The 25,246-nt window shown below is 28.9% G+C and overlaps 1 pseudogene; it reads left to right on the forward strand.

Moving 5' to 3' along the window:
* The first annotated feature begins 23,823 nt into the window (after positions 1-23,823).
* LOC126555089 (uncharacterized) lies at positions 23,824-24,431 on the forward strand (annotated as a pseudogene).
* Positions 24,432-25,246: the final 815 nt, after the last annotated feature.

Consider the following 25,246-nt stretch of genomic DNA (forward strand, 5'->3'; position numbering starts at 1 on the left):
AAGATAATGGCCATACGGAAACGATTAGAATGCAAAATCAAGACATCAAAGTTGATAATCGTTGGGTACTCACCACTACTGTCGAAAATATTAAGGCACACATTGACGTTGAGTAGGTATTGCAATTTTGTCAAATCGATCAAATACATTTGCAAATATGTCAACAAAGGCAGTGATATGGCTGTTTTCGGAGTAGCTGCTGACAATAGTCATGATGAAATTGCTCAATATCAAATAGGACGCTACATCAGCATTAATGAGGCTGTTTGGAGAATTTAGTTATATCCAATGCATGAACGGTTTCCTGCTGTTGTTCATTTGTCAGTTCATCTTAAAAATGGCAAACGTGTATATTTTACCAATGAAAATGTTCAAGAGAGAGTGGCACGTCTACCAGCAACAACATTAACCACATTTTTTCAATTGTGCGCAAGTGATGAATTTTCCAGAACTTTGCTGTATTCAGATGTAACGCATTATTACACTCGGACTACACAAAAAACATGGCAACGGCGTAAACAGGGAACAGCAGTTGATGGCTATCCAGGTCTTATCTATGTAGAAACTATGGGAAGACTATACACAGTTCATCCAAATATGGTAGAATGTTATCATTTGCAGCTGTTGTTAGTGAATTTTGTGGGGCCGCGTTCATTTGAAGATTTGCAAACAATTAATGGTCATCTATGTGCTACATATTGTGAAGCGTGTGAGCATTTGGGTTTACTGAAAAATGATGCACATTGGGATTCACACTTCAAGATGCATCGATCGCTTTATTTCCACATCAAATACGTATGCTGTATGTCATAATAATATCAACATGTTTCCCATCGAACCCGATTGAATTGCGGAATAAATATCGAGATTTTATGACAGAAGACTTTTTGATTCGAATGCGCCATCACACAGGAAACTCTAATTTGATCATGACATTGGAAATGTATAATGAGGCATTAACAGCGATTGAAGATATGTGCCTTACGATCGCTTATAAAACATTGAGACAATTAGGTATGATTTCACCCAATAGTCCAACGCATGATTTTTTCGATCGAGAATTGTGATGATAACAACAGTATGATATCAATGAATCGCAAACATTTGTGAATTTAAATGTTCCCAAATTAAATGACCATCAAAAAATGTGTACGATACTATCATGCAAGCAGTACAAAATGAAGCCGGCGGATTGTACTTTTTGGATGCGCCCGGTGGTATGGGTATTTGTAATATCACTCATTTTGGCAAACATTCGAGCGTAAGGGAAAATTGCATTGGCACTTGCTTCGTCTGGAACAGCTGCTACTCTGTTGGATGGAGGACAAACAGCACATTCTGCATTAAAATTACCGTTAAATGTACAGGTTTGTTTATATTCATTGATCGATTGGCTTGATATTCATTTGCATTAATTGAGATGTAATTATTTTTATGTATTACAGGTGATTGAGAATCCCACGTGCAATATATCAAGAAATTCTGCGATGGCATCATGGTGAATGTTTTGCAGCAATCAGCAATTATTTTATTGGATAAATGTACGATGACGCACAAAAAATCACTTGAAGCAATACACCGCATAATGTAAGATGTGCGTGGCAATCAAAACATTTTTGGTGGTGCATTGATATTACTGTCAGGTGATTTTAGGCAAACACTGCCCGTAATTCCACGCTCAACATCGGCAGATGAGATCAATGCGTGCCTAAAGTCTTCTTTCATGTGGAGATATGTACGAAAATTGACGCTAACATAAACATGCATGTTCAGTTGCAGATTGATCAATCTGCAGATCGGTTTTCGAAGCAATTGTTGGAAATCGGAAATGGCAAAGTTCAAATCGATAACACAAACGGTTCAATTATTTGCCAAACAAGGAGGAGTCGTGTTTTCGCACGGGCAACTATATGTGGCCTGTTCAAGAGTTGGCACTCCAAATTGATTATTTGTGTATGCCCCAAATGGATAAACAAAGAATATTGTTTACTTAAATGTGTTGGATTTATAATAAAGAATTTGGAAAAAATTAAATGATTTTTATTGTATTTTTGTGTTGGTGCTGCGAAGCGCACAGGGGTCGGCTATTAATTATTATAAAACTAATTTTAACTGTACAACCTACGTCCTATTATTTTCGTTTGAAAATTCACATCATTTATTTAACCCTTTGAAGAATGGTGGTATAAATAATATACCACCTTAAAAAAAAATCTCCTACTCTTGCATGGTGGTATATATTTAATACCACGCGGGCTTGGAATCAAAGAGTTCTATGTGACAATATCAAAATTGTTCATAAGAGCGTTTTTAAGGTTCAAAAATTAAAATAACGTATTTTCACCCAACCGATTTTAAAATATTTGGCATCAAAAAATCCACAAACTTCCGGTCTATCGATTTATTAATAGATATTACAAAAATAAATTCTTTTAAGAACTCTAAAAATTAAATAACTTAAAAATTCCTAGTTTGGAAACAAAAAGTTCTACTGATAGAACTTTTTGATTCCAATTATCTTTTTTAAAAACAAAACGTTCTATTGATAGAGCATATTGATTCCAAAGTAATTGATTTATACTAACACTTATTTTAAGTGTTGCCAACCTTGATAAAATAAATAAAGTAGATATTTTAGTAGTAGTTGTATTTAGGAAAAAATCATAGGCGTGCGCAGACTTTGACCACAGGGGGGGCCCTTAAAGATTTTTCAAAGATTCTTGTACTAATGAATACTAGTATATTTAAATATTTAATTGTTAATTTTATAAAGTATTTATTTAATTCAATATACAAATATAAAAATTAATACAAATAAAATTTAAAGGTATCAAAATACATAATAATTATTCACATAGCTATTTACAACTCCATCCTTCTGTCCATGGGAGTAAGGTTTTTGAATGTATCAATTACATCATCAATTTTTATATTATAAGCAAGTTCTTGCTCAATGAATATAGTAAGCAGACTATCCAATCGATCCTGTTACATGGTACTGCGTAACTTGGTTTTCAGAATACTGAGCTTGGAAAATGACCGTTAGCAAGAACAGCTCGTTACTGGTATAACCATAAATGTTTTCAATGCTTTAAAAAACATTACAAAATATAGTTTCCCTTCCGTAGTTGGATTGTGTAAGCCAATTTATCCAATCGCCGCATTTGTTCTTTTCGCCTTTCGGTATATTTTCTGTATGTTTAAGAAGATTAATTTCTGTCTTCAACATCTCAAAGTTTAAATCAAATGCTGCGGACAAAATTTGAATGTCATTGCTATTTATATTTAAAATTAATAAATTTCCTATGCTTTTAATCATATTTATTGTTTCTTGGTTAAATCTAATATTAATTCCACTAATCATATGATCCAATGTTGAATAGTATACAGAAACCTTAATTTCTTCTTCTTTTGAAGACATAGTGCTGTGTACTACTCGAACAGTCAATTTTGGTGGATACTTTTCTTTTTTTCAGTTGTGGAATTTCAATATCATAATTTTTACACATTTGAACAGTTTTATGATAAATATTTGTGAAATGTTCTTCAGTGTTTCTCATAGAAACAAGGAATTTTTTTAATGACTCAATGATTTCTACAGCCATTAATAAGTTTATGTCGGATAACTGTAAAAAAGCACTTGTTTTTAATATTGAAGAAAGAATAGAATCTAACATCAACATGGCAAAGATAAATTCAAACGTTTTCATCTGATGAAGAATTCCCTTGCCTTTTGCTCGAACATCTGATTGTTTTGTATTATCAACAATTTCTTCAACTGCAGCTAATATTGAGGAATAATTTTCTTTTATTGCACTAATGGCTTCTGAGCGGCAAGCCCATCTTATGGTAGAAGTTGATTTTAAAGTTTTTAACTTTGTATTTGTTAAGTTGGCAATTTTTTCCAATACTGCACGCCGAGTACAGCTGCCTTCAATGAAATTATAAATTAGTTGTATGTTACCGAAGAAATCAAAAGTGACTATATTATGTCTTCCAATAGAATTTACTAGAACAAGATTTAGACAGTGTCTGTAACAATGAACAAAAAATGAATTGTTATTTTTTTCTTTAAACTTTGCTTGCACTCCTCCAGTACTCCCAGACATCGTTGATGCTCCATCAAAACAAATTGACACCACATTTTCCCATTTAATTCCATATTCTTGAACGACATCACTCATTTTATCAAAATTACTTTGAGCATCAACCGATGTCATTCGTTTTAAACATAAAAACTGTTCAATAGGACAATTTTTAGTTTCATCAAAGTAGCGTAAAACAATAGATAATTGCTCATGATGACCAATGTCACTCGTCTCATCAGCTATTAAAGAAATTTTTCTATCGGTTATTATATCTTGTAGCTGTTTTCTAATTACTAAATTAATTGATGAAATCAAATCGTTTTGAATGCGGTTACTTGTATACAAACAATTTTTTGGTCCAGAAATGAAATGTTCATTAAATAATGAATCATATTTTCTTAGAAGACTAACAATATCAAGAAAAAGACCTTTATGAACATCATTTGTTTTTTCTGTATGTCCACGCAATGGTTTACCACCGATACATATACAAAGTATGATATCTATAAGACGTTTTACAATTTCACGATTTTTCAGTCGTTGAATCTCCTTTTGGCTGTTAATATGTTCACATGTTTTATCCAAAACAACATCAATAGATTTGGAATCTATACAATTTGATAAAGCTGAAGAACTATTTAAATGAACCTTAGTTTTTTGATGGACATTAAATTTCATTGTAGCTGATTTCCAATTCTTAAATCCTGTTTTGGAATATATTATTTCACTCTGTCCAGCGTTAAGTCCTGTGGCACCACTAAACATTCGACGTGGAAAGCAAAATGCTAGGTCTGCTTTTGGACTATATTCTAGCCAAGAAAACAAATTATACCAAGAATGCTGAAAACTGCGTTGTTTATTAGCATTGCCAAATGTTGTCCTTGGGAAAATTTTTAAAACTGGCTGATATGGTCCTTTTAAAACCCGTTGTTTAAATTCAATTTGATTCTTCGGGATACTTGTTTTAGGATCATCAAGATGTAAGTTAGAATCATACTTGTCATAACCTAAGTTTAAATGTTATTTTTTATAAATAGGTAGGTAATTTAAAATGCAACATACAATATTTTTGTTAAGTTACGTATTTTAAAATATCTTTGTCGATAACATAGGAAAAATAACATATAAAACATTTTAATACTAGTATTAATATTTAACAGCAATATATACCATACATTTACTTTCAAACATACCTACTATTAAAATTCACTAATAAAATATATTAAACACATAAAATAACACAGATAGATTAAGTTAAAGAAAATACAACTTTTTGTTTTAATAAATAAATATTTAATCACAAATTTTAACTCATGTACTAACATTTAACAATTATATACCATTATATACCGTATATTTACTTTCCAACATAATTAAAACATGTATTACTAAAATCCATCAACTATATTAAATACATAGAACTCAAATCAATTAGGTTAAAACAAAACAAAAATTGGTAATTTGAAATTCAGTATACAACATTTTTGTTAAAATATACATTTTAAATCTAAATGTCAATGAACATCAATAACAATACCTTCTTCAGATGTAGCTGAGTTGTCAGGATTGACTATTTTTGAATTTGAGGTACTGGGTAACACATTGTCATGAAGTTCTTTAGATATGGTTTTGCCTAAATAATAAATAACACATTTTGATTTATTACATTAATTAAATATTAAATCAATTTTTGGAATAATTAGTACAGTTAAAATAATCAACCCAAAATGATCTTATTAGATTTTTCTGTTGTATAATAGGTTTAATTTATTTACCGTTAGCAATATTAGTTTTATTTGTACTTTTTTGAAAGAAATCATACATCGTTACTGTTTTTCTTCTTTTCGCTCATTTTAAAAGTATTTTATTTAACTAAATTATAACTAATTAAATATAATATTATACCCAAGTCACAACAGTGTAGTAAACCCAATGCACCTGCATGGTGTTATACTATATTATATTACATTATATTTAATTGGGATAGATTATTAAATTATGGGAAATGTGTATTAATACACCTGCATTATAAGCAATAGGCCAGAGATCAGAAAAACATATTTTTTCTGTCGATTGAATAATAATTATATAATTATATGATATTATTATGATGATATCATTATATACCTAATGGTTATATAATTATTTAATGATGATTATGTAAATCATCATATCACTCTAAAATAGAATACTAGTCCCCTGTACGTCATTGAGAACTCATATAAATACGAGTAGAGTATTTAGAAGTACTTAGAAGGTAGTTAACTCCAATGTAAGACTATTGCTCGTCGTGGACTTTGTCACAGCCACATCGCCGCGAGTTTACGGTCATTCCCAGTACTTGTAATTTTACATAACAGCAAGCTATTTTACTTTTGTTTTATGTCATTATTTAATGTTTCATGTTGTTTAACTTAATAAAACATTTACTTTATTTCAATTAAAACAACAAGTGTTTTAATTTTCAACACCTACCTTTCTCACAACAACTCAAGCTCAACCACAGAACGTGCTACGTCGTTTAAATAATTAATTTGTACGTAGTCGCAGTGTCCTGCACAGCGATCACTACAACAGTCACAGTGAAATAACGTAAATAATAAATATTAAAATAATAATATATAAATTTAATAAAGTATTAAAGACTAAAGTAGTTGATAGCTACTCCGTGATAAAAAAAAATCGGCCGCTGCGGGCACTGGCTGATATCAGAGTGGATAGTAGAATCACAGAATATTATATGATAATAATAAATCATTTAGTTGATGATAACCAAAGTTTATAGATAATAATATAATATTTTTAATCGTGATGATAACTGATTAATTAATAACTTTATCTCATATTTATTTATACTATTGTCTATTAGATTAAAACTGGCTCCACTTTTTTCATGTAAAATGTAAAAATATTCGCTGTCTGGTACAATATAGATATCAATGCATTTATTAAAGAAAAAGCCTGAGGCCGCAGGGGGGGCCGCGGCCCGCCCCCCCCCCCCGTGCGCACGCCTATGGGAAAAATATGTTTATTATTATATATTATTATTAACAATATTACTAGGTATAATATATAAGATAATATTAGTAAGTATTTAAATTAGGTATTCAAAATAACTAAAGTAAAATAAGAAGTAGGTTAGGTATTATTTATTTTTATAATTTAACAGTTCTCTTTATTAATTTTTTAAACAATCAAAACAAAAAAAATATAACAACTTAATTTTAACAGTTTTTTTTGGTGCACCACAATAGGTACTGACCTGACCTTGGTCATAACATTTATTTTGAAATAGTAACATAATTATAATAATTATTTTATTAATAAAAATATAAAACAATATAAATATAAATATAAAACAATCAAAATACTTTTATAACTTTATTATCCATAAAAAAAAAATCTTAAACAATTTAAATATATTGAGTTAAGGTACCTACTGAAATAATTCATTATACAAATCTACATCACTTTGTTCCATAAATTTAAACAGAGACATTATATCTTTTTTTTCTTCTGTTAAAAGCGATTTAGAACTAGAAGCAACTTCTGGTATTTGTAAAAAATTAATATTAGGTGATTTTGGTAAAATTATATCTCTGTAATCAAAAGATGAAACTGTATGTGTAGTTTTAAAACCAATACATACTGGGGATTTTTGATTAAACATTAACTGTGAAACACATAATACGAGTATATGTTCTATATTAGGTCTATTAAGTAAAAAACTTATCATGGCCGTAGACATGATTGAATTTCGATTTTGTGGAACACAACTATCTGACCATGTTACAATACGAGTTATAATAGGATTTTGATCACAAATTGCAGTAAGAATAGCTTGTACTGCGCTAGCCATATCATTTCCCAAACGGCCCACTATCCCTTCATGCCACAATCCATACTAAATTTTTGTATGTGTAGTCATTTTTAAATGAGCTGTCATATTATAAACATTCAATTTACGTTTATAAAATGCTGACCCGACATTAGTCTTGGGAATGGTTTAGACATTTTCTAAATCAAAACTAATAATAGCTAATGTTGGGTCTTCATTTTTTCTATCCTCATCATTCTCAATTCTCATTTCTTGTTTCTTTATTATATGGTTTTCATAAAACTGTTTTTTTTCTTCAGTTAGTCTATTTGAATTTTTTAAAACTTTAAGCTCCTCGCATAAATCACATAAATCTTTTGTTGTGGCGAAAAACTCTAAGGTGAATTCAGTATTGAAAATATGTCTATAATAATGTACACTTACAGGTTTGTTATTAGATTCAGTAAGGCAAGCATCTAAATACATAGAGTACATTTTCATTACATTAAGTTCACTACTTAAATATTTCTTTTGAGTGTCTGTTCTACAGTAATGAGATGCTACAGTTGGATAAGATGATATATGGTTTATTGCAAACTGTTTATCATCTACGGGGACACGACTTTTATTATTAAAACCTCTTCTCTCGTCAGGTGGTGTTAATGATAACATATTTTTTTCATTGTGAGCATTGTACACAGAAGATTGGCTAATAGAAAAAAAAGCTTTCTTACAAACTCTTATTTTTGGTAAATCATCTTTTTTCAAATAGTATCGAAAAGAGTATATATGTTTTTTTACCTTATTTTTATCTGACTTTGTCTCAACTCTCTCCGTATAGTTTAAAATGAATGTAAGTTTATCCTTTCTATTAAGAGAATAGTAAACATGAAATATTTTTAAAAAATCGTTATAGCCAAAATTTGTTTGACATTTAAAAGAGCACTCAGATTCCAAACACATATTTTCAATTTTAATTGTCTTCTTATCAACAACTTTACCATTCCAACATGTATGCTGAAGTCCCTTACTGACAAGATTTTTTACTATAGTTTGTTTCCACTGTTTTTTGTGAATCATTCTCTTCCTAGTTCGGTTAGTTTTAGCTTTTATGGGTGATTTTTCATTTTCTGATTCTTCAGATGAAATTTCAAGTCTAAAAAAAATTAAATTCATAGATAATAGTATTAGTATGTTTTCTTATTCTAAAGATAATATATAATACCTTGGTCTAATTTCAGGTGATGATTGGTTAACTTCTAATGGCTCAATTATATTAAATTCTTCATTACTTTCTGGAAAATCGAAGTGTCGTTGATTTTCAAAAGATACGTCCTTATCAATTACAGTATCTGCATCACTCTGGCTGTGATAGACATAATTGAGAAGCCTAAATACACACAGTTTTATTAATCTTTGTAAATATACAATTATAATGTAATTTTCCAAAATGTTAACAAATCTGATTACAATAAACTAATTTTAGTTTAATAATTTACCAAGATATATTTCCACTATTAAAAATTCCAGAGTTTTCAACTTTTTCTGGTTCTGGTAGTTGGTCAATTGAATATCTTTCTTCAGGACTACTACATATTATGACTTCAGTTAAAACAACTGAATCTTGATTAGCTTCAGTTTCAGACAATGGCCTAAAATAACAGTTCTTAACAAATATAACCAAACTAAAATATTATATTCAGTTAAATTAATCCATTAAAATATACAGTACCTAATGTAGTTTACAAAATTATTCAACTATAATGGCATAGCAAATCTAATAATTACAATAAATTAATTTTTGTTTATTTACCAAGATATTATATTTTCATTGCTACAAATTCCAGAGTTTTCTTGTCCATCTAGTAGTTTGTTAATTGACAATTTTTCTTCAGGACTATCAAATGATAAAACTTCTGCTAAAACTGTTGAATCACGCTGATCTTCAGTTTCAGACAATGACCTAAAATAGTTTTAGATTAATCTTTAACAATATGTAAATAATTTTACTAACTACAGCTCTTAACAAATATAACCAAACTAACATATTATATTCAGTTTAATTAATCTATTAAGTATACAGTACTTCTATACAGTACCTAATGTAGTTTACAAAATTATTTAACTATAAATATAACAAAAATTTTACAAGTATAAATAGTAAATACATTTCAAAATGAGTGGTGTTCAAATTATATTCACATAATATATCTATTTTTTTATCATATTTTTTGTTTTTTCCTATATCCACAGAATTAATAGTATTTAGCTTGTCAAAATCATTAAATAACCTAAACAATATATAAATATTATTTTTAATTTAGTTTCTGTAGGTAATACTACTACTACTACTATCTTTTGAATTAAATAAAAATTAAATATCACATTAAGATTATCAAATTTACCTTTTTCTGGAATACGTTTTAGGATTTGAAGAAAAATCAAATTGTAATTTATTATCTTCAAACACATTACTTTCATTGTTCAACCTTAATAATACAAATATTTATAATACATCATATATTTGTAATAATTATATTATTCACTATAGGTACTAATAACTAATATGCTTAAAATAATTCTCCAATACTTACCAATTTAAAACATTTTTAGTGGCCAATGTATGCGATTTTGAACTACAAATAAACGTAAATAATATAATAATTAGTTAGGTATCTTACTTTATAAGTACATTACATTTATTGCATGTTCTTAAGACTTACCAAACATCGTTTGAAACAGAATGCGTTTCATTTTGAGCTAGCTTTAATAATTTATTCGTCCTTGACTTGAATGTTCTAGGATTAGACATAATATTGAAACAAATCTCTTTAGGTAACAAAACTTCTGTGCTTTACTGCTCTTGTAGATAGGTAAATATAATTGTAAATACAATTAATGTAAAAAGTAAATTGTCAAATTGATAATATTCACGGTCATTCACAGTACCAAGAAATAACAATAATAGTTATTAACAGGATAGGTCTATCGTCTATGACTAAAATATTATACTAAAATTTAAAACCAATAATTTTCATGTTTCATTATCAACTATGGTACCTATTTCGGTATTTTAGTACCATCGATCTACCGCGTGTGAAATGCGCCAATTTTTAATATCAATAATAATGATGCAAGATAATTATTAATAATCAATAAAATCTTATTGATTTTCACTTATCATATTTTCGTTATACAGAAATATGATAAATTAATTATTCCACTATCCATTTTTATGTTTGTCTTGTTAAATCATCTTACAAAACATCTAATGAACCTTCCCTAGTTGATAGGTAATTGTTTTTCTTTATTTTCAATTGTTAAAAAGTGATTCATTGGTGGTATAGTATGTACTGTGCCAACAGTGTATATTATCCATATTAGTTGCTACTGTTGTCATTTTGTTTGTATGCAAAACAAAAACTCTTCATCTAGTGTAATTATGGTGTAACATGGTCGGGGATGACCCGTTAAATATATGATATTCAGGGAAGAAGTTGGTTTCTTATGAATATAAGTTAACCGTAGCTCAGGAGCAAATGGTACTCAGGATACAAATAAATGTGGATTGATCCAAATACTTATAATTAATATATCAAGTTTATTCTTACCTAAATAAAACGTTTACAAGCTGTTGGGCTGGCTTGGAGTTCGTGTGCGTTGGTGTTAACGCCGGGGAACTGGCTGTCTCTTGCATATATTCTTATATAGCCATAGCTTTACAATAGTTAAATATGAGACAGCACAGGAGGGGCGTAATGTACGATCATCATAATATATTTTACATGTTTTGGTATAAGATACATATACATATTATATAACTACACCTATATACATATATGTATGTATACTATATAATATGACGTGTAAGTATATAATATGTACCTACGGTTGCACATTATTATGTTTATAAATAATTATGTATCAATCGTTACAATGGCATATAAATTGAATGATGGAGATATAGTTGATTGCTTGTTTGATTCTGATGCTGAAATAAGTAATTTACCATCTGATAATAATAGTTTTATTGATGACTCTGATGACGATCCTGACTTTTTACCAAGTCCATCAGTGATTAATAGTTCTTTAGTTATACCTCCTAGTAGCTCTGATAGTGATCTAGAAGAAGAACCTATTCCTAATTAGTCTGAGAAAAAAAAATTAACACCAAAATGCAAAAAAAAATGTAAAAGATGCTAATATTTCTCAACGTTTATCTCATATTATTTCTAATCTGTCTAATACACATCATGATTTACTTGTTTATAATGATGAATATAATATATTTGAAGAACCACAGTGGGATTAAAATAGAGAAATCTTTACAAATCCAGTATTTTTGTCAGATTCAAATTCAGCACCTCATATACTCTCATTGGAATCTAAAACGCCTTACAATTTATTTCAAGAAATGTTTCCAGATAGTCTTGTTGATATAATTTTATTTCAAACTAATTTATATGCCCAGAAAGCTCAAAAACCATACACTTCAGCTACTAAAGAAGAGTTGAAAACTTTTTTAGGTATAAATATTTTAATGGGGATTCAAAGGCTACCATCATATAGAGATTACTGAAGTACAAGACCAGACTTGAATGATCCTTTTATATCTAAGCTAATGACAGTCAATAGATTTGGGTGGTTTTTGTCTAATCTTCATTGCAACGATAGTTCATTAAAACTAAAACGTGGATCACCCAGTTTTGACAAATTATACAAGTTTAGGACTGTGATTGAAAAATTAAGTGAATGTTTTCTAAAATCCAAAAATCTTACTCAAAATCTTACAATTGATGAGTCAATGGTAAAATTCAAAGGCCGCTCTACAATAAAACAATATATGCCACAAAAACCGATCAAAAGGGGGTACAAGATTTGGATGCTCAATGATAAAACCAAGTATACATCAAAGTTTCAAGTATATACTGGAAAAGTTGTAGGTGGTGTGGAAAAGTTATTAAGTGAAAGGATAGTAAACGATTTCATGGTTGGTTTAGAAGGAAAAAATCATATTTTATTCATTGACAACTACTTTACAAGTTAACCACTTTTTCAAAATCTAATGAAAAAAAAATTTATGCATGTGGTACAAATAAAAAATAGCTCCCAAATTTTTTAGCTGACAAAAACTTAAAAAGAGGAGACTTTGATTACTTTGTAAGTAATCACAACATAGCAGTTTACAAATGGATGGATAATAAACCTGTGTATATGATATCATCTTTACACTCACCCAATGACACTTTTCAAGTAAAAAAAAAACTCAAAGATGGAAATACTTCTATGGTCCCCTGTCCAAAAGTGCTTATAAGGTACAATTATAATATGAATAATGTTGATGTTTTTGATCAGCTAAAAGCAGCATATGGAATCAACAGAAAAGCTAAAAAATGGTGGCATAAGTTATTTTTTCATTTTCTTAATATGGCTATATTCAATGCTTTTATACCTTTTAAAGAACTTACTAAAGAAAAGATTTCTATGAAAGACTTTCGGAGGCGAATAGTTGATAGTTTATTAGCTCCAAATCAACTACAACCTCTAAAAAAAAATAATAGTTCCTATCGTATTTCCAAACATGAACCTCATATTTCTCCTGAAATTAGATTCCAAAGTTCTGTGCATCAGCCCACCCGTGGGACGTTAAGAAGATGTGGACATTACAGCACAAAAAAAAATCAAAAAAGAACAGAATGGCCGTGTGTAACCTGCAATATACCACTATGTTTAGGGAAAAATAGGAACTGTTTTGCGCTATTTCACCAAAAATAAATTCGTTTTTTTCAATTTATATTTTATTTTGTTTTTATATATTTTTATAACAAGTTGTTTCTTTATTTAGTAGACGATATTTTCATTAATATTTTGACGAGAGTCAAATGATTTTAAGTTTCATTTATGTTAATTTTTAATTTTGTGTTATTTATATTGAAAAAAGTTATCATAACTATTCTATTTACATGATAATAATAATTATGAATGAAGTATATCAAATTGGCCCACATATGAACATTGCATTACAACCCTAAACAAAAAATAACTGTTCATTTAATTTATGAAAACTAATATTTTATACATATCTATTATCTACAATCAATTTAAATTTACTAACCTTATATCAATGAAGGCACTTCTTTAACATAACCTTGCAATGTGGAGTTAGGCAGCTCTCTCACTAGCGCGACTCGATTGACGCGACGAAACTGGTGATTCTTATCGCGTCCGTGTTTCCAATGTAAATAAATAGTACTTCTCCCATACACGAAACGCGACTATTGTTGCAGCGACTGCGACGTAAAAAATCGCGCGTGACTGAACATGTTCAGTTTCATTGTAACGGTCGTCTGCGATTTTGGTAAATATGGCCAAAAGAGACGATCCCGTTTCCAACATTAAACTTGTGGAAGAAATTGAAAAACACCTTTGCCTGTACATTTATAAGTTATCCAACTATTCAAAACGAGATGTAACAAATTTGGAATGGGAAAGTGTGGCAAAATCGTTAAAGCACAAAGGTACGTTTCCCAGATAGCAAAAACATATTATAATAATGTTTTTATATAATTACAAAAATAATGAGTAGTATTATTTGATCATTTTTATTTCATTACAAATAGAAAATAAAAATATTTTTGTAATATTATAGTATTATAATTTGGCCAGGTGTGCATTATTACTATAATATTTTATTTATATTGTGTTTAAAATATTAGAAAAAAAAACATTTTATAATATTCTAAAAATAATATTATAAAATTGTTTTTTAAACATTAATATAATATTAAAAGTATTTAATTTTAATATTTTTTTATTATTATACTATTTTATTATATATTATGTTTACATAATATGGAAATCCCGGTGTTCAAATTGGATTGAACATTAAAATATATAAGGTCAGCTTCTCGTAGACATGTATCTTCATGACACATTTTGTTTTGTTTGCATAAATGTATATAGGTAAGAGATAGGGATGACTCATTTCACCTATATTTAGTAAATTCCATTCAATTAAATTAATAGTTTTTTGTCAGACTCACAGGATAGGAAATAGATAATCATTCAATATAATATATGCATTATTGTATTATAATTTTATTAAACTGAAACATTTCTTATATATATATATATATTATATACTTACAATAGTTACAACTTAAAAGTTTAAATTTCTTTGTATATATATAATAATAGTTATAACTTTATGAAAATCTAGCTAATAATAACTTAATAAAAGTATGAACAAACAAAATGTGATTAAATATTTCTGAAACTTTCATTAAAATATACCTTATACGTAAATAAAAAAACTGATAATTATACAAAACATATGGTCAGGCATCATATTTTTTGTTTCTAAATGCAGCGCCAGCTATATAAACTTTAATAGGAGCTTCGATTTCTGCATCTATTGAGTTTCAAAATTTTTTGTCCTTCTTACAGCTTCTTAAAAGAACAAACAATTGTGGAACAATAATTAAAAACTAATACTTAATACATATTAATATTTTTATAATTTGTAGGTATTTCAACTAATAATTTATTTGATTTATATATATATATAATATTATATTACATAAACATAATAATGCTTACCAAATATAACTGTACATATTTTCAAAGAAAATATTTATTTTTTTTTCTGACCCACGTAGCTATATTCTTTAAGTAATTCATCATCAAATAATTTTCTTAACACTTGGCGTACTGTTGAAGTTAAAGTTTTCCTTATTAATCGTTTAAAACTATTAACCTAAATTAAAACATATTATGTAACAAAAAAATATGTATTGAATAACATATTTTATATTTTAAAAACATACCACATTTGTCTTAAAATTTTTGTCGAGCAGTTTAGTTTCAAATTCAATCAATTCTTCTTCATGGAAATAGGAAGTGAAGAATCACAATCGTCTACTTGGTTAGAATATATGACTGTTGTAATTGTTTCATTATTTTGTATTTTTAAATTCATGTCATTAATTATTCGGTCTATATGGTGTTGTTTTTGGGACAAAGTTTCTAAGTCATACCTTATTTTTAAAACCACATTTAGGATTCTTTTTACTGTATCTATTCAAAAAAATGTATATTAAAACTATTTGTAGTATTATATGTATATTTTAAATTTACCTCCTAAAGATGAATCTATTGGTGATGATAATGGTTGTCTGGATGCCACTATACTAACTGAATTATTTTGATACTTTTGTTTTGATTTATTCATGCTTGGTGTTTTTATGTTACAAGCTAAAAAAATAAAAATAAAAAAGTGAACACTATATGAAGTATGAAGATATAATTATTGACATTTATGTAGGTAGATAAATAATATAAAACAATAATTCAACTACTTTTTTAATATGTTATTAAAATAATTAAGTTTTAAGTTTTAAAATGAAACCTTTATTAACAAATAATGTGTGGATAGACTAAAATTCAACTTATTTTTTTACACTACATAAAGAAAATTAATTAAATTTTAAATGCCATATTAATAATAAATAATAATATAGGTACCTTGTGTAATAGCTGATGTAGATGAAAAATTCATGTTGTCCCTGATAATTTCAGATCTATTTAAACTATTCCCCATATTAGGTACTTTAAATGGAGATGATGTAGTTTGATACACTTCAACATTTTTTTTTATATTCAAACATATTTAAAGTAGCATTATACATTTGAAAAATTAATAATTTGTTTTAATTATACCTTCAGATTCCATAAATGATAGCTGATTATGATCATCAGGTTTTTGGTGCATTTCTTTTACTCGACCTGTTGGGAAATAATAAATAATTGTAGTTTAAGTCTTTATAATAAATATGAATATTTAAACATAAAAATGTATTTATTGGCAGGAGCAGTGGCATGCTGATGAGGAAATTATAAATTAAAAGTAGAAAAACCTAGTTTCTCACAATAAAAAGAATTAATTATATTCTTGTACGTACGTTGCATCTTTGATTTGATTACAGCAGGACTACAAAATCAGATGTTGATAGTTCTATTGACATTTAAAAATGTTGATTATAAAGAAAGAATATTATATTATAAATTTAAAATAATTCATAAAAAAATAATAAATTACCGGCTTCATCAGAAGAACTTAAATCATAAAGTTGTCTTTTAACTTTTGAATGACTACTATGTTTTGGTGAATTCATAGTTTTTTTCATACTTGTATCATTCATACAAAACATGTTATTGTAATCTAAAATGAAAATAATACAAATTTAACGATTTAACGAACACTTTGTATTTGAACTGATTTAGTATGTAAAATTGTCCTGGCATCTTTCGGTAAATTTGAAAAACATTTATGGTTTCTTAATAAATTTAATAAACCATTTACAGCAGTATGTGAAATTTTATGAAACAATGCCCACTGAGCAATTTCAGAATTTATACAATAATATTTTGTTATAAAATGATCTGATGAATTACTAGATGATGAACTACCGGATTCATTATTTAAAACATAATTATCATTCCTACATTCTAATTCTAAATTATCTTCCATATCAGATATTATAGTATTTAATGGAGGTGTTTCATTCTCATTAAGTTAGGGCAATTATCAATATCTACTGGCATTTCATTAATAGAATTGTTCTCAGAATCGTTGATTGGAACAAAATTATACTTATCTAATTCTTCTCTCATCCGCCTTCTCTTTGTACGATTACTAACCATTCTATTCATATTGTTTTTTTGGTTTAAAAGCCTTTTAAGAAAAATAAATAATATTTTTATCAATATATTATCCTATTGGGAAAAGAAAATCTATTATATAGCTACAATAGATACCAATGTACAATATAAAGTGTGTTAGCCATAGGTACATACAATCAAAGATAAAATGTATAATATTCAGTAGCATCTAATGTTAATGAGATGTATATAATTAAAAAGTAAATTTATGTTATTTAAATGCTTATAGCGTTACAATAAAACAAGATTATAATATCTATTGTATAAATGACTAAAAACCTTTGTAACAATACAACAAATTATTTTTATTAATTATAATAATATGTACTTACTCAAAAACGGACGAATATTTTACTGCAGGTACTGCAAACGAAGTATTTTTTGGTGATATTATCGTCGCCGAACGCGTAATAATTAATAAACGTATAAGTAATAATAATAACTAATATTAATATTGTCTAATAAGTCACTTAGTCACACATTGACATCAGTCACACACTCACAAGTCACAATCGTAAGCAAAATGTGGTTCAGCGTCTCACTGTCTCAGTGGTTGTAAAATACTGCGTCAATCAGTGTTGCCAGATATTTAATGATAGAAGTCGCAAAAACTGTTTCACAATATCGCCCAAATCGCCCAAATCAGATAATTTTAAGAAGTAGCCCAAATCGCCACAATAAGCGCCATCTAGTGGATCAAAAATAACTCAAATTTCAGTTTCAATTAATAGTGCAAATTGTCATTTGTCAACAAGGATTATAATATTAGAAGACTCTAATATAATATATTATATATATATATAATATTCACATACATTTAAAATCCACTTGGAAACTAAAATGTAGGCACCAAACTGAAAGCAATACGATAATTTTCCCCAGAGTAATGCTAAATTAAAATTTAAAATTTGTAGTTTTTCAATGCAAATTTTATTTCTAAGTATTTTTATAGGAAACAATTAAAAAAAAACAAATTTATATAACTCTTTGTAACAAATTCAATTGTAAGACATCAAATTATTTAATTAAAATATAATTAATAACAGTCAATTTGAATAGAAAAAAAAAAAACAAACATATACCTTTTTATAACAAATTAAAGCATAATTAACAACACTCAATTTGTATAGAAAAAAACAGACATATCTTTTTATAACAAATTAAATTTTAAGACATAAAATTCTTTAATTATAATATAATTAACAACACTCAATTTGTATAGAAAAAAAAACAGACATATCTTTTTATAACAAATTAAATTTTAAGACATAAAATTCTTTAATTATAATATAATTAACAACAGTCAATTTGTATAGAAAAAAAAACACTTAAATAATATATAATAAGAAAACAATTAAAAAAGCAAACTTAAATGCATATTGTAACAAATTAAATACATATTATTATAATAATTATATGCATAATACATTTAAATTAGGAATAGTTATAGTTTAGAAAAATCATTGTCTACATTCTACACTAAACAGTTCTACTGTATCAAAAATATCATTTTCTAAATCTTTAGATAATGCAGTTGTTTCAGATTTTTCATAATCATAGATTTTTGAATTAAACAGATTTAACATATCTTTAAATGGGGTAAATGAAGTACAACAAAATATGTTTACTTTAGAATGTATTTTAATTCGAATTAATGCTACCAATAACTCCATGGACATTCTATTTCGCAATTTGGTTTTAGTTGTGTTCATGACGCTGAAAACACGCTCTACAACGGCATTTGATACAGGCAAAGTTAACACTCTAAATACAAAATCACTCAATTCCTTAAACATTTTTTCACCAGATGCTGTTTTTAGTTTAGATATTTCTACCCAACATTCTATCAGTGTTACATCTGTAATAGATTTATCTGGAAATAGATCAACATACTTCAAATTTCCTCCACTGAAGTCGGTGTAAAATGGGGCTTCTGGAACCTAACCAGCCCTCTATCCAGCTGACCCGTCTGACCATCTAACCAGCCGCCGCCGTAGCTGAGACGCCCCCACCACCGCCCCACCACCGCCGCCCCCGTCGTCCCGTCCCCGCCTCCACCACCGCCGCCCCCGTCGTCCCCGCCCTCGCCTCCACCACCGCCGCCGTACCCGCCACCCCACCGCCGCCCCCGCCGCTACCATGGTTATCATATTATTGTACACGTACTATATTACCGTACTATATTACCGTACACATATTACCGTACTATATTACCATACTATATTACCGTACACATATTAATGTATATTCAACAGTTATCATACACAGAACTATTTTATCATATTATTGTACTCACATCATGTAAATGCTTGGCTAGTATATGAAGTATTCCATTTTTATTTAAATACTTCATTCGAAGAATTAATTAAGGTTACTTGTAAAGATTGTAGTCTAGATTCGTTATGTTTAAATTGATTGTAGGTTAAGGAAAAAAAAATTTTGTAGTAAATACCATCTTGTAAAAAACTCAAGATGGTATAAGTTTATTAATAATAAGTTTATTGGTAGACCGCAATGATTAATCGAGGACATAACCAAATACTCGAGCTTCAATATCGAATTTTTCTTACGTGAAATCTTCGAAGAAGCCTATCAATTACATTGCGACGATGAGCATTCCCAATGGAAGCTTCATTTATTAGATAATAGTTTAGTTTGTAATTTTTATATATTCCAAATAAATCATAACAATTGGATAGATAAATTATTAAATAAGTGTTTTTTTTTTCGTAACTCCTCCTCCATAGGAAAAAACTATTGGGAGGAGTTATTATATAAGATTTATATTTATAAGTTAAATAATGTAAATAATGTAAATAATGTAAATATTAGTTTAAGTAGCATTATATTTAATTTATATTTAAAATTAGGAGAAAAATTAGAAGATAAGAAAAAATTAGAATTAGGAAAAAAGAAAAAAATTAGCTGTTTAATTTTAGATTCGTTAAATATAGACTATAGTTATAAGATTTTAGATTATATCAATAAAAAAATAAAGTTCCATGATAATTATGACGAGGAGGAGATATGGTGAAAAACGTACAATCACATCTTTAGGTGAGTTATATAAATCATATATGTATAAAATGTGTTACAAATTAAATAATACGGCGTTGGGTTTTACGAGACTATTTGATCGAAAAACACTAGTGTATTTTATTGTTATCGAAAATGTCCTGTCCCAACCGGTCTATTCTCGACACGTGCAGGTCAGTTTCGGGAATTTTATCGATGCTCTGTTCAATACAATGATACCCAAAATAGTTAAAAACCTATAGTGATATACCTAATTCCCAAATAATATTTTACCTAACCCTGGCTTAATTTATCTTCACCACCGCAAATGCTAAGACACTTGCTCCGTTACCCGTCGATGTACGTTCAGTCTGTTCTAGACAACCATTTCGTACGTATTATCTCCGCGTTTTCACACAACAGTATTAACAATTTTTCCAAGTGTTTAAACACTTTATTTAACCATGTTTAAATGCGATAAGTGTCCATCGGTTTTTAACGCGAAGCGTAATTTGTTGACTCATAAAAAAACTCATCTCGGAATTCGATTCCAATGCACTATTTGCCTTACGATATTTAAAAACAAGTCACATCTTAATAGACACCAAAAAACACATACCGGTATACGTTTCCCGTGCACTATTTGCCCAACGACATTTAAATACAAGTCAGATCTTAATAGACACCATAAAAATGTTCATGGTACGTATTTATATAATATTATTTTTCATCATTCATTATATTAATTTATAATAATTTTTTAAAGGTATCATTAACGTGCCTGCTCATCGTCAACCCGCCGCACGTGAAGATATACAGATAGCACCACAAATAACTGTTCCAGATATACCGGTTGGTGGTTCAAACATGTTATCTGATGACGATATTTGTATGCTTGCAATGGACGCATATGAAATGCTAGACGCTAATACAGGTATTTATATTTTATCACTCGCGACATTTTCGACATTACATTTTTAGGTATTAATTAGGTTTATTATTTTTTTAAAGATTCTTACACTACAACCGATAACGGAAAACGTACTTCTTCCGCAAACCCTACGTCTGCTATCAAAGCTAAAAAAGCACGTTTACTTTTTGTACAGTCTCCCGGCTTTATCGAAATTTCGTCTTCTGCAAATAGAAAAGTCGTATGGTATTACGCAAAAAATATCGAAAATATTCAAAACTATATTGAATTTTTTAATTCGATTAAATCTGAATTAGTCGAGTTACTAAAATCACAAGCGTCTAAATATCCGATCAAGTTTAATTTAAAGCTGGAAGCTACATACAATATTCCAAATGTTGATAATACATCAGAGAACCGTTCATTTAAGACCTCAGCTAGACCGATTTTTGCCGAAACTGGTGTACGGGAAATTGTTGAAGAAGGCATTATAAAATTAATGGCTGAACAAGACGAATATTCTAGCAAGGAAGTGGTTATACGCTACAGTGTATTGACGGAATATTATTAGGTGTTTATCAATATACGCCTATGAGCGCATCGTCTTATATTCCGTTACCTGATTTCATTGAAAGAAAAAAAGCTGTAATCAACCCGCAAAACTCAGACCAACAGTGCTTCAAGTGGGCTATATTAGCAAAACACGTTACAGGTTCTAATAAACAACGTATAGAAAATTATACAACGCACGAAGAAAAATATAATTTTTCCGGTATCACGTTCCCGACAAAATTACATCAGGTTAACATTTTCGAAAAAAATAATCCTAATGTAACTGTCAATGTTTACGGACTCGAAAAACATTTCCAACCACCGCAAAAATTTCCAAAATATGAAGTGTTTCCATTGAAGGTGGTAGATGAAGAAAAAACAGATCATTTCGACTTGTTACTAATAACCGATGATGAAAATTCTCATTTTACCTACATCTCTAATTTTTCCCGACTTGTGCGATCACAGAAAACCCAACATAAAGCAAGCGCTGTATTTTGTAAACGTTGCTTTACATCGTTCGAACCTCTAAATATTAATAAATACGAATTAAATGAGCGCATACGATTTGAAGAACACAAGTTAATATGCGGAACACATAAACCAATTTTACCTCGAATGCCTGCTCCTGGATCGATGTTAGAATTCGACGCATGGAAAAAAACTCAACGACATCCGATAGTTATATATTATGCAGATTTTGAAGCACTACTAAAAAAATCAGATGAAAAATGTGGAAACAATACAAAAGCTATTCAAAAACACGAGGCCATGAGTTATGGTTTTATGGTTAAAGAAAATAACGACGTTCCCGCAGAACTGCTTGAACAATTTAATATTCCAACTTCACCTATAATTTTTCGTGGCGATGAAGATAATCAGAATGTGGGTGAACATTTTGTGAAGAGTATCGTTGAAATAGCTGAAAACATTGAAAAATTACTACAAACCAACATACCAATAACCTTTACTACAGAACAACAACAAGCACATAATTTATGTAAGACATGTAATTTATGTAAAAACGGTTTCTCTGTGGGAAACCATAAAGTTGCTGATCACTGTCACTTATCGGGTAAATTTCGACAAACATTGTGTAATACCTGCAACCTCAAGCTTCAAACACCAAATTTTGTACCATGTTTTTTTCACAATTTATCGAATTATGATGCACATTTTATTGTAACTGAACTCGGTCTCGATGTGAAAAGAATTTCTGTAATACCAAACAGTGAAGAAAAATTCATCTCATTTTCAAAACACGTTTCCAACAACTTTTCAATACGGTTCATCGACACATTAAGATTTATGGCTTCAAGTTTATCAACACTCTCGGAAAATTTATTAACACCAGGGTTCGAAAAGTTTAGAGAAACAGCTAAACATTTTAATACCGCAGATTTGCCACTCGTTACTCGTAAAGGTGTTTACCCTTATGAGTATACGGATGGTTGGAACAAGCTGGAGCAAACCCATTTACCAGAGAAAGCAGATTTCTACAGTACACTAACAGAATCAAATATACAAGAAGATTATGAACATGAAAAAAACTGTTTGGAGTCACTTTGGATGCAAGACTTTGGGTGAATACAGTGATCTATATCTGAAAATTGATGTTTTATTGTTGGCTGACGTGTTTGAGAACTTCAGAGATCTATGTTTAACCACATACTGTTTGGACCCATCTTTTTACTATACAGCACCAGGATTCTCCTTTTGATTGTATGTTAAAATATACCAGAGTCAAATTAGAGTTACTCACAGAGTATGATATGCTGTTGATGATTGAAAAGGGTAATTATAATAATTATATATAAAAATTTACATTTATAATATATAAATTTTTTATAGGAATTCGAGGCGGTTTGACACAAGCAAGTATGAGGTATGCTAAAGCTAATAATGAAAAGACCCCAGATTATGATCCAACAAAGTCCAAATCATGGTTAATTTATCAAGATTGTAAGTATACATATACATATATATTAATTTTTTTTTTTTTTTTAGGTAATAATCTATACGGTTGGGCAATGTCACAACACATGCCTATGGTGGTTTTAAGTGGGTTGAACCTAAACTAGAAGGGCTGAATGATTTGAACGATACATCACCCATCGGACGGATATATGAAGTTGACATTACTTATCCAAAAGAACTCCATGATAAACACAACGACTTACCTTTCCTACCACAAAACGGTATCCCAGCTGGTTCAAAAGTTAAAAAACTCATGGCAACACTTCAGTCGAAAAAAAACTATATTATTCATTACCGAAACCTCCAACAAGCTATAGCCAATGGACTCATAGTTGAAAAAGTAAATGTATAAATGTTTTTATTTTACATTTATAATATAATTATTTTTTATTATAGGTTCATAGAGTACTTCAGTTTAATCAATCACCATGGCTGGCTCCATACATAGCACTAAACACAGAGATGCGAAAAAAAGCAGTAAATGACTTTGAGAAAGACTTTTTCAAACTTTTAAATAATGCGGTTTTTGGGAAAACCATGGAGTCTATGCGGAAAAGAATAAAAATGGAACTGGTGTCTAGTGATCGTCGTTTACAAAAACTGATAAATCAGTCAACATTCAAACACTGTACTACATACAATGAAACTCTAAATGCAGTTGCATTAGAAAACAAAATCATTGATTTTTGTAAACCTGTTTATATAGGTAAATTACATTTATTTTAAATTTTATATTGTTATATTAATATTTTAAATTTTTTATCAGGTTTTGCAGTGCTGGAAATTTCCAAGTATTTAATGTATGACTATCACTATAACGTAATGCAGAAACATTATGATGATAAAATTGAGCTCATGTATACAGATACAGGTAAATTATTATTATTATTATTTTAGTTTCATTGGTATTAATTTAATTTATTATTTTAGATTCATTATTGTACTATATTCAAACTGATGATTTTTACAATGATCTGTTGAACAATCCAAACTTGTTGAATCGAATGGACACTGCAAATCTACCCCGTGACCACCCGTGTTACATTGCTGAGAGAAAGAAGATTCCTGGGCTATTTTCTGATGAAACCGATGGACGTATTATGAGAGAGTTTTGTGCTCTCCGTGCAAAGTCCTACGCTTACATTTTAGAAGATAAGGAGAAAATCA

The sequence above is a fragment of the Aphis gossypii genome, unplaced genomic scaffold, assembly GCF_020184175.1.
Source record: "Aphis gossypii isolate Hap1 unplaced genomic scaffold, ASM2018417v2 Contig00707, whole genome shotgun sequence".
Lineage (NCBI taxonomy): Eukaryota > Metazoa > Arthropoda > Insecta > Hemiptera > Aphididae > Aphis > Aphis gossypii.